The sequence below is a fragment of the Pinus tabuliformis genome, chromosome 5_1 (assembly GCF_031772625.1).
Source record: "Pinus tabuliformis cultivar Carrire ecotype Pingquan chromosome 5_1, CPIR1, whole genome shotgun sequence".
Classification (NCBI taxonomy): domain Eukaryota; kingdom Viridiplantae; phylum Streptophyta; class Pinopsida; order Pinales; family Pinaceae; genus Pinus; species Pinus tabuliformis.
In genome coordinates this window covers 224,491,493-224,503,004 of record NC_142305.1, presented here as the reverse complement: position 1 = coordinate 224,503,004, position 11,512 = coordinate 224,491,493, and positions in this window count along the sequence as shown.

Here is an 11,512-nt window from a genome sequence, read left to right as displayed (position 1 = left end):
ACTTCCACTTTCTTCTCATGTTCTCTGACAAGTCTTTCCTATGAGTGAATGATTATATCATTATCTACCTTACAACTTTTGATCTCTACTTTCAAACTTCTCGATGTATCTGTTATGTCAGGGGAGTACTCATCACCATGTTCATCTAATTTGTAGGGAGAATCACATGAACTATAGTCCAGCATTCTTCAAATCATCTTGATCTTATTCCTAAAAACATACCATGTCAGATAAACAAAATATAAACATGATCAAACATACCTCAGTGAAGTTCAAGGGAGGTTATCTCATCTGCACAATCAATCTTGATTAGCACAACATCTGTATATATAATTAAATCAAAGTATCAATCATCTCAACATCAACATCATCAACCTCTACATGATGAAAAAAATGCAACAATGAATATCACAATGCATGCATAATGAACACATAGACAACTGACATGCATGCATGACAAACACATTCCACCCATCCAGTCCAAGTGTTTGAACCTGGTAGCTCTGTGATCCAAATGGAAAATGGCATCCACCCTTGGTATTCATCCACCCATGGAATTTACCCATGGTATTGTAAGTGGCATCAACCCATGGTATTCATCCACCCATGGTATTTACCCACCCATGGAATTTACCTATGGTATTGTAACCAAAAAAGGTTATAAGTAACAAGTTGCATTTTCTAAAAGGACAGATCATGCACCATAATGTAGCTTTTACAATTATTCTCTATTTTAATAAAAAAAAGTTTATTTGTGGTTTTATTTATTGTGTGTTCTCTCATTTTCTTTTTGGCATTTCAATTTCTCTGATCTTGGGGGCCTCCTCCCCCAAGATCCATTTCAATTTTTTAGTTCTTGGGGGCCTCCCCCCAAGATCCAGATCAATGGTATCAAATTTAGGCTACGATTCCATGGCAATGAGGGTTTGAGGCATATTTCAGTTTCAATTTTTTATAGTAATTTTCAAAAAGCTTCAGGCATGTGGTACAACCTCCACATAATACTTTCTTGGGCAAAGCGAGATTTTTTTTTCTTTTTTCATTTTTTTGCAGGAGTCATTTTGGGTAGCGTGTTTGCAGATACTATCTGAAAGTTTTGGTATAAAATTTATGAAAATAAATAACATTTCTGGATTTCTTGTGAAAAAATACCCAAATAAAAAATAATAATAATAATAATAAATAAATGAAATAAATAAAATAAAAAATCAGCAGAATTCGTGGGCAGTAGCTCTACTATCATTTTTGCATTTTTTGTGAAGAATTTAAAAAAAAATGATTGTATATCTGAGCTCCTCTCGAAAAAATGCCCAATTTCATAAAAAAACATTGGTCGAATCAGAGTTCAGATGAGGGAGATATCGTTGATTTAAAATCAGCTATTTTTTTCAAAACTTTTGTGATGGTAGAATAGTTGCAGTGTGAATATGAGATTTCATATCATCTAGATAGGGATTTCAAACACACGGGAAGATGCATAATGGTCATTGTGCTTCCAAAAATAGGTTATAATAAATATTATGAGTTATATTGACCAATTTATGTCGATTTTAAATCTGGAGCAGCATTCGAAGTGGGTTCCCTTTGGAGACGTGCCCTCCCACCCCGCTTTAGTAGGCACCTGCTTCACATTCATCAATTTCAACATAGAAGCATATGACTTGGGTTCTTTGGAGATGTTCCCTCCCACCCAAGACTATGTAGGCACCTACTAATTTATCAACAGTCAGCATGACAGTTATGGGTCAACCACACAAAATCTTTGTCATCGAAGTCCATTTGCTAGGCCACACACTATTAGTATCACAGTTGGTCACAAGCATTATAGGGTATCTCTATCTGTGGATCTTCTTTTTTCATGGTTATGGGTCATCCACAAATTCACACTTCATCAAATTCCATTTGCTAGGCCGCACACTATCAGTATCACAGTTGGTCACAAGCATTACAAGGTATCTCTATCCTCGGATCTTCATTCATCACAGTTATGGGATAACTACACAAAACCCTTCTCTTCATTGGTTCTTCAAATTCAACAAAGGCTTCTCAAGAGGGACCTTCATGTGATGGGGACCATTTATTCTTAAGGAGGGAGGAATGATCCAAATGGAAAAATGGCATCCACCCATGGTATTCATCTACCCATGGAATTTACACATGGTATTGTAAGTGGCATCCACCCATGGTATTCATCCACCCATGGAATTTACCCATGGTATTGTAAGTGGCATCCACCCATGGTATTCATTGACCCATGGAATTTACCTGTGGTATTGTAACAAAAAAATTCTATAAGTAACAAGTTGCATTTTGTAAAAGGACAGATTGTCCACTATAATGTAGCTTTTACAGTTATTCTCTATTTTAATAAAAACAAGTTTCTTTGTGGTTTTATTTACTATGTGTTCTCTCATTTTCTTTGTGGCATTTCAATTTTTCAGATCTTGGGGAACTCTCCCCCCACAAGATCCATTTCAATTTTTTAGATCTTGGGGGCCTCCCCCCAAGATTCGAATCAATCTAATACCAATTTCTAACCACCACTCCCACATTTACCCAATATCACCAACCTGCCAAGGTAAAAATGAGACGAAGGGTTATTATGACATTACTCTATCTCCAAACTTTAGTTAAGTGGGGCCTACAAACTAACGATTCACAACATTCCTTAGGGATACAGGAACAATTAGGGGCCAAAGAACCACCCCAGGTGACCAAACATTAATTTGGGGATCCTTTTCACTGACCTAGGCTCCCAACTACATGCATGACAAGGCATGAGTGTGGTTGAAAGCCTCCAACCACATGCACAACACTTCCTGAGTATAGTTGTGACCCAAATTGTCCAGTTAAGAGGGTGTAGTCCCGAGATATGAGCCACAATTCTAGTTCAGCCTCTAGACCACTGCCCAAAATTGCCTCAGACTTTCAGAATCATTATAAAGATGAAAGCAAAGCTAAACATTCAAATTTGAGTCAAAAACTTGACCTAACCAAGTTTAACCATGATGTTCATTTCATCAAACATATGACAAACATGTAAGCTACAGGTCATGAATGCATATCTCATCATAGGAGTCTAAAACTTATCTGAGAATCATCAAGAAGTTCTACTACCCTCCAATGATAGATACAGTAACATTTGTTAGTCCATTGTTGGGCAGCGGGTCCCCCACGTAAGGGTTTTGGGGCTCAAAGCCCACAGTTTTGGGTAAAAGTATGATAAAGGTTCCGCGAAGTACATGGAGCGTGAATTGTAATGAGTCAAGTCAAAGGTTTGTTCACCCAAGAAAAATGTAAGATAATAGAAAGTGAGTCGGCCGGCCCACGGTCAGTGGACCATGGGAATGTATAAATAGAGTAGGGCTCTAGGTTTAGAAGGTAGTTTTTTGGTAACTTTGGTTAAGATCTAAGGTGTATGGGTTTGTAAAAGCAAGAGTGCTCTGAGTCTGTAAGTCTGAGTCGCAGTTGGTAGTAGTTAGAGTAGGCTCTACAGCTATGTGTGTAGAGGTCTGGTGGAGTTCGCAGTTGTGTGCACGGACCCCTACAGCTGAGTGCACAGGGTAGAACAGGTTGTACTGAATCGAAGATTAATAAAGATAAGTGTTTCTGAATTATTGTGCATCTGGTTGCAAATCTAAATGTTTATGCTTATGTTCTGATTTTATGCACATGTGTAAGATTTATGGTTGCGCGTGCTAGGTACAACTGATGAATGCTTGATTAAAGACCTTAAGAATTAGATTTGATCTATAATAACTACAATAAAAATAAAGATATAAGAAGTGCCTCATTGTTGACCGATTTGAATGCCTGACAGCTGCGCAGAGTAGTGCAAGTGTGCGGGTTGGTTTGCGACCCCTCCAGACCTCATCAAGACATCCCTAGGGTGTGGAAACTGGTTCCAACACCCTCCCATAATACCTCAGGTGAGACTTCAGTCCGCGCTCCGCAGATTATTGCCGAAAGGCCTGGTAGTGTGGGATTTGTTTGGCTAAAACACTTCCAAACCTGGGTCAGGCCCCAACAAGCCAAAAAAAATTTCCGTTACTGGGACTGGGATTTGCCTAAGGGATGTCTGATGTCGGAACACTGGAACCATACGAAGAAAGAGATTGAAGATTGGTTGGATCAGAAGATTCACAAGTTCATGGTGTGGGAAAACAAAACCCTGCAGATATCTGAGAAGAGGTGGTTGGATCGCTACATATACACGGAAATCCACAAGATCTTCTTCACTTCCTTCTCATCAGAACTGTATGAGTGCATCGTGAGGCTAGCTGACAGTCAGGGAAGGTGAAAACTCGATCAACTATTAGTGTGGACCCTATAGTTGGTGTGCAGGCTAGAGGCATCTAAAGATAAAATCACACGGGCAGTAGATCATTAGCTGGATTAGATAATAGGAGGGTTTATCACTGAGTTCGTGATAGATACAACTGTGAGCTACAGCAAAGTGGAAAGATGTCTTCTCAAGGGACCGCGGGTAAGTACATCAAATCATTGAATACCTGGATTAAAATGTTGTTATGTGAAAAATGGGTTATGAAAATCCATTGATGTTTGGGGTAACGCGGAGTGGAAGAGGCTACCAAGGGATCGAAGGATTAGAGAAAATTCCCTTGATTTCACTTTCGTGGGAAAGCGAGGAGGAGCTTGCTAGGTTCCCTTTGAGAAGTGTGGTCCAGTTGATAAAGCAGCACATTCCATAGTTACCACCTCCATCCATGCCATCACCCTCTTCACCTACATCCACCCCATCTTCACCTACCCCACCTCCACCACCTCCAAGGGTTGGAATTGCGAGTATGATCAAGTTGCCCATATTTAGAGGTATAGGAAATGAGGAACCAGACTAGTTCTGGTTTGTGGTAAAGGCAGTATGGGAAGCCCAAGGCGTTACGGATGATAACATTAAAAAGGCTACTTTGGTAAGTGCACTGTAGGATCGTGCGTTGACGTGGTATATTAAGCACTCTAGCGATCATCCAAATGCCAGAATAGTAGAGATCCAAGATGCATTGAACAAAGAGTTTAGCCGACCAAAATCAGAAACTCAGTCAATCATCGGATTTAAGGAAATTGTGATGCTTCCAGGCAAGACTCCATGGGATCTGGATCAACGCCTAAAGAGTATGATCCATGAGGCTAATATGACGCTTTCAGATGCGCAGCACTGTGCCTGGTTTGTGGCATCCCTGACACTGCACCTAAGGACGGCACTGTCACAGCAGAAGATCTCAACCCAGGCTGAAGCATTAGAGATAGCGATGAGGTTGCATGAAACTCCAATACAAGATCCTGGGTTGGGAGTTCAACAAATCCACGTGCAACTACAAAACCTATGCTTGGTGATGCAAAGCCTGAAGCAAGATAAGGCACCAGAGGCACATGAAGAAGTGTGGTGTATCAAATGCAAGGGCTAGGGTCACGACAAGGATCATTGCCCTGTATTCGTGAACTATTTGGTGAGAGGGGGGCCGATGCCATTGAGGCTAGAGGTACAAGCAGGGCCAAGTGTGGCACCTGCACTCTGGTGCTTGATTTGTCAAGTAGGAGGAAAGCACGCGATGGACAACTGTCAACCGTTGCAGAAGTATACCCAAACTCTACAGCAACTGTACTGTAACTTCTATAGATCAATGGGTGATGACGAGTGAACGTGTCGAAGCTATGACCTAATGATGGATAAGACCACAACCTATCGAATGCAGAATAAAATGCAAGGTTTTTATCTAGCCATAGGGGCACACGAAGGATTCCAAGGATGCGGATGAGGGAGAGGAGGAATGGGACCTGGATGAGGGCGCAGACAACTGATCTATTATAATTGCAGAGGGCCAGGGGACTAAGTTCGTGATTGTACCAACCCGAAGAGAATATCTTGTCCGTATTGTGAGCAGTTTGATCATGAAATGGTAGATTTTCTGACGTTGATCTCCCAAATGCGCGAGAAAGGGGTACTACAACCTACCCCAACTCAAAATATCAAAATTATGAGGTCCAAACCATGCGAAGAGGACCCCAGCGTAAACATGGTACTCAGAAGTGACGCAACTATGGGGGAAGATAAGAGGAAACAACCCGAAGAACATTCAAAGGTTCACGAGGCTCCTATAAGGGAACCTGAGTCTGAGATGGAACACGTGAAGGAAACATTTAAGGAAGCTAAGAAGAACTTCATGGAGGCCTCTACTTCAGGTAGTAAGGATCAACTTGAGCCTGGAATGGATCCTTCTATGCTTACTACCTTTTTAGAGACATGTATGAAGCTGCTACACGACAATAAGGCAGTTAAGGGATTACAAGAGCTGATCACTAGGTGTGCAGGGTCGAAAGATCCATGCATGGTCTAGAAAATTGGAAAGCATGTTTTGCGCACCGGGCGAGAAATGCGATTGACGATGAAAATTGTTGAGTATGAGATGGATCAAGTCATCCTGGATTTGGGTTCAAACACTAATGTATTGCCAAAACAAATGTGGGAATGCATGGGCAGGGCCGCACTGCAGTGGTCTCCTATTTAATTACGGATGGCCAACCAACAAAAGATCTTACCAATGGGAAGGCTATAAGGGGTGATAGTGGACATTGAAGGCGTAAGTATGCATATGGACTTTGAGGTAATAGAAATCATTGATGAAAGTAATCTGTACCCTGCGTTTCTAGGAATAGACTGGGCCATGGACATGAATGGGGTCATCAACTTAAAAAGACGGAAAATGATATTCGAGAAAAAGTCACTCCGTGTAATAGTTCTACTGGACCCAGCCAAAGGAGTGCACTACACAGAACCTATGCACGATGAGGACAGTGACGATGAACTGAACTAGATCTACCAAATAATGGCGCAAGACCAGGATCGGGTGAATCCGACAGTGGACAGGAGAATCTCATGGGAGCGCGACAGTTCCTGAACGTCAGATTCAGATGAAGAAATATAAAGATGGAAGAACCGATTGCATAAAGTAACAATGCTAAATTGTAATATGATGATTAGATCACTGCGACGTGTGACAACCGAAGCAAGGAAACTGCCAGTAGAGGGCGGCGCACCAAATGGGGATGAATTCGTAGACCACTGTGGAACTACAGTCACAGAGCAGAAGTGGGACGGTGTGCAAAAAGGGGCATTGTGCGTGACAACTACATAAGGGTGGAGTACACCTTGGAAGGCTAGGTGGAATTGGTGCGAATGTAGAAGGCAGCTGCGCATACGGGTTGGAGGTCCCCAACATCAAACGTGATCTAGGTAGCAAGGACAAAGTAGGTTGGGCACACAACTGCGACGAGGAATGCAGCTATATGTTGTGCAACTACCAAGAATAAAAAATCAGACCCCAACATGGTAGCAGGAACAGTGACGCACTTGGCCAGGCGGTCACAACGGAACATGTGGAAAAACATGTGGGATCTTGAATAGAGTTTGTCAGATAAAACAAACCAATTGGAATCTGCACATACCAAGGGTTCGATGGGCCTATAGGACCATAAGAAAAAAAGGTGTGCACAGATAACTCTATCAACAATTAGACACGATGAAACCAGGAAGACAGAGGGAACTCTCCAACAGCTGCCCCAGCAGTTCGGACTCGACGCGAGGACCTAGGTAAAGGAATTCAGTAGTTACAGGAATCCATTTGGTGCGAGAGCCTGAAACTTTGCGAACTCGAGGAAGAATGGGCACGGCTAAGGAGGAAAAGAGTGATATTGGACGAAGAAATCAGCAAAATGCAGACTGGAGTCACACAAGCAGGCTGCGTGAATCTAAGATTAAGGGGACTAGACCTGGCCGGTCAACTACTGCACTAGAACGAGCTGCGACCTTGCTAGCATGGCTATGACTACAACTTACTACACGGGGGAGCACCCCATACACAGTGGAGCATGACGTGCTATTGGATACAAAGGTACTTAAAAGGTGCCCATAGCCCGGGCTAGTAGGAAAATTGAAATCCCGCACCAGGGGTGTGACCACCTGACTATTCGTAGGAGGCCCAGTCTTAGCGCTCCAAGCAGTTGGAAGAGGGCACGGGATTATAAAGAAGTATGTACGAGAGTTGTGTGACTCGGACATGGCGCACAAAATTAGCATGAAGCACAGAACGTGTTTGCGTACAAGGGATTGCGCTACCACGTGGGGAGGATGGAAGGTGACCATTGCAAATACTGTTCCAGACAAGATGTCCCATTTAAGACACCGAGGAGCGAACGGTGGGCAATTAAGACATAAGGTTGAACGGATCTACTACCAAAATTGCATTAATGAGCCACGAAAGGGGGCCACGGTCGAATTTGAATTCAAAAATGCATATAAATCATAGGTGGCCTATCACCAAACAACCCTTGGCACTTTGCATATTAAGTCGTTCTGTTATCAAGCAGACAGGAGCATGATGAATGAGGCAGTCATGAGAGCAAGTCCGTGGTTTCAAGCATTGCCGAAGGATATGTAGGAGTCCCTAATTAGGATGATATCCATAACCAAGGACGTTATGCAGAACCCTACGCCACAGGTAGGGGGTACAACTGAGATCCCTAAATCACCCCGGACACCGCAGACCAAGAAGGACCCACAGGTAGCAGGACCGGTCCAGATGTCTCCGCGAAATGCATGATTCAGCAAACTGTCAATGGAATAAAAGGGCGAAACGGTTACTATTGAAAGCGATGATGAGGAAGAGGATCCTCCAACCTTTGTGGAAGAGATGGAACTAGAGGAAGAGATGGAAGAAGATATCCAGCCAGTACGGGCTCCAGCAAAATGGCCTAAGTATGTCCCTCCATAGAAAGGGAATGTCAAGGTACCTAAATATTTTGATGTCATTAAAAGCGCACTTATAACCACGTTGTTGAGCAATAAAAAGGGTCTTTTTAACCTCTATTTACCTTCATATTAATTATCAATCCAGGTACAATTTTTTATCTCAAGAGTGTACTCAGTCTGAGGCAGTCACTTGTTGAAGAGTAATGCTAGCAGTATAGTGCTTCACAAAGGTAAATAAATGCTGGAAACAAACTCTAATTGTAATGGCAAGAAACTTAAATTCTTTGTAACTAAATCAAGAAACTACAGCAATCATCAATCAAGGATGCAGTAATAATAATGATTTCCTTTGTAAACTGATGTAAATGAAAATCAATCAAAGACAAGATCTCCAATCTGAGAACTAGACAGTAGTAGTCAATGTTCATTACAGTTGTAGATCTTTCTATTCACACCAAAGCAAATAATAGAAATAACAATTCAATAATTAGAAAAGGAACAACAATTAATCTGTTGGAAAGATCAAACAGCAAAGCTTAATCTACAGAACTGAATTAAGCAGCAATATTAACTAAAAGGAATTGAACTTTAACTAATAAATGACTTTGAACAACAATACAAGAAAAAAACAGCAAACCTAAGTAAGTCTACAAAATATTGAACAACAAACTTAACCAAACGTACACACACGGTGACTGTAGAATCAGTAATCTTATTCTAGCATAATGAGTATTAACCACAGTTATAAAGGAACGGAAATTGCAATGATAATGGAACAGTAATCAAAGGAACAACAAATACAATTGTAAATAAACTGTGGCTAAATGAACAACAATATCAATCTGTAAATGAACAACAATGTCAACTTGTGAATGAACAACAACATTAGACAATGTGATACTATTTCAGAATGAACAACATAACATTTCTAGTTGCAAATAAAGGTCCTGTTATTCCAATTACGAATTTGATATAACAGAGCAAGTCAATAAAATGTTAAGGAACAGAAGATTACTGAATAAAACGAATTTAAAGGAATGCAAAGGAAATCAAACTACACACGACTGTAATAAAAAAATAATGATACAAAAAGCAAGTAATCCACTAGGGCCGGGCCCTTATCCACCAGGGATGCACTGCTGCGGTTACTCAACGATCAAGTGACGGAACAACAATGAAGTTATATATTAATCATAAAGGAAAAGTTATAGCTATCGCTCTTTAAAGAGAGTCGATGATCAAAGTTTAGATTACAACAGTAATTTCTGCAAATCAACAACAATATATTCTCCCCTTGGGCTAGCAACGTTGTCCCTTTTTATAGTGGCCGGGCGGAGATATCAAAAGTACAGATAAGTCTTGAGGTAGCAATCCCTCAGGATCAAGGATACTGAGGGATTCGCCATATCTTTAATATTTAGTTATCGTTTCATCCTCTTGCGTTGATACCGTGTTTCTTCTTCCTTTTCCTGGTCCATGTGCTCCGATCTTGATTTCCTTGTCTGGATGTGATTTCTTGTCAAAGGGACAGTAGTTGGTTTTGCTTTATCTTTTCCTCTGGAATAGTGATTTTCCTTTTTCTTCACTTTCTGCATAGAAAAAGACAATAATTAATCATTTTACATCAATCACAAATCCCCTTAATTCTATCATAATCCTTTAACATATGACCATCTTAGAATGTAAAGAAGTTATGAATTAAAGCAAAAGATAAAGAAATAAGTGGTAATATCATACCTTTTCCAATGCTCAACACACCCCCCGCTTACCCTTTTTCATGCCCTCATGAAAACATTGTAATTGACATACAAGGCAGTTAGGGAATAGGCTAGAGAAGGATTTTCATGCATTGGTCTAAAACCATGATTTCTAGCTAAGACTTCAAAAATATGCCCTATTTGACCTTCAGGAAATTCATATAGGGCTCTATACCCTGGTGTAGGATACCAGATGATTGGACTCCAAAACCTACAGCCTAACCAAGACGGGCCTTCTCTCAAGATGAGGTCACCATAGGTAACCAGGCGATCAGCAGCTAGCTTAAAATTCTCGTAATTGAAAGGCTCTCTGTTTTGGATATTCCGATTGGAAGTCTTGTATCGAAATTTGGCTGCTACTATGGCAAGGTCTTTGATAGCTAGGAAGTATTCTACCCCTTGCTGGACAACTGCTTTGTGAATGGGTCCCAGTGTCTGGATCACACCCTGCTTTCTCATTAAGCTTCTATGCTTATTCCATAGTTGCAATGGGTTTCTAGGTTCACTCCTTACCCACAGATCTAACCCGTTCTCCTGTCTCTGGAAGGTATTGTGGGCTTTAAGCCACTTTAACTTATTAATAGCAAAATAGATGAATTCCTGAAGCTAGATATCACCCACAAAAGGGCTAGGGTTCTCTTCTTTTTCACCATCCAACATAAGATTATGAAAATAAAACTCACATAGAAATCGTTGGACTTTCACCCCATAATGCTTAGAGCAATTTATGAAATCATCAATAGTTTTTATCTCTATAGGTACCCCTGCCTTGATGGCCTTAATTTTCAATTGTAAATATCTTTCCATCAAAAACAAAGCATAGTTTTTGGTAGGTTCCCTACATGTTAGAACGTCTATATACAGAGAACATAAGGTATCCATTTGACTCATAATTGTGTCTAGTCTATTGGTTACCCTTTTAACTTTTTACTCTGCCCTTCGCCATCTATCAAAGGCCTCGTTTTCTGATGCATTGATGTTCTTTACC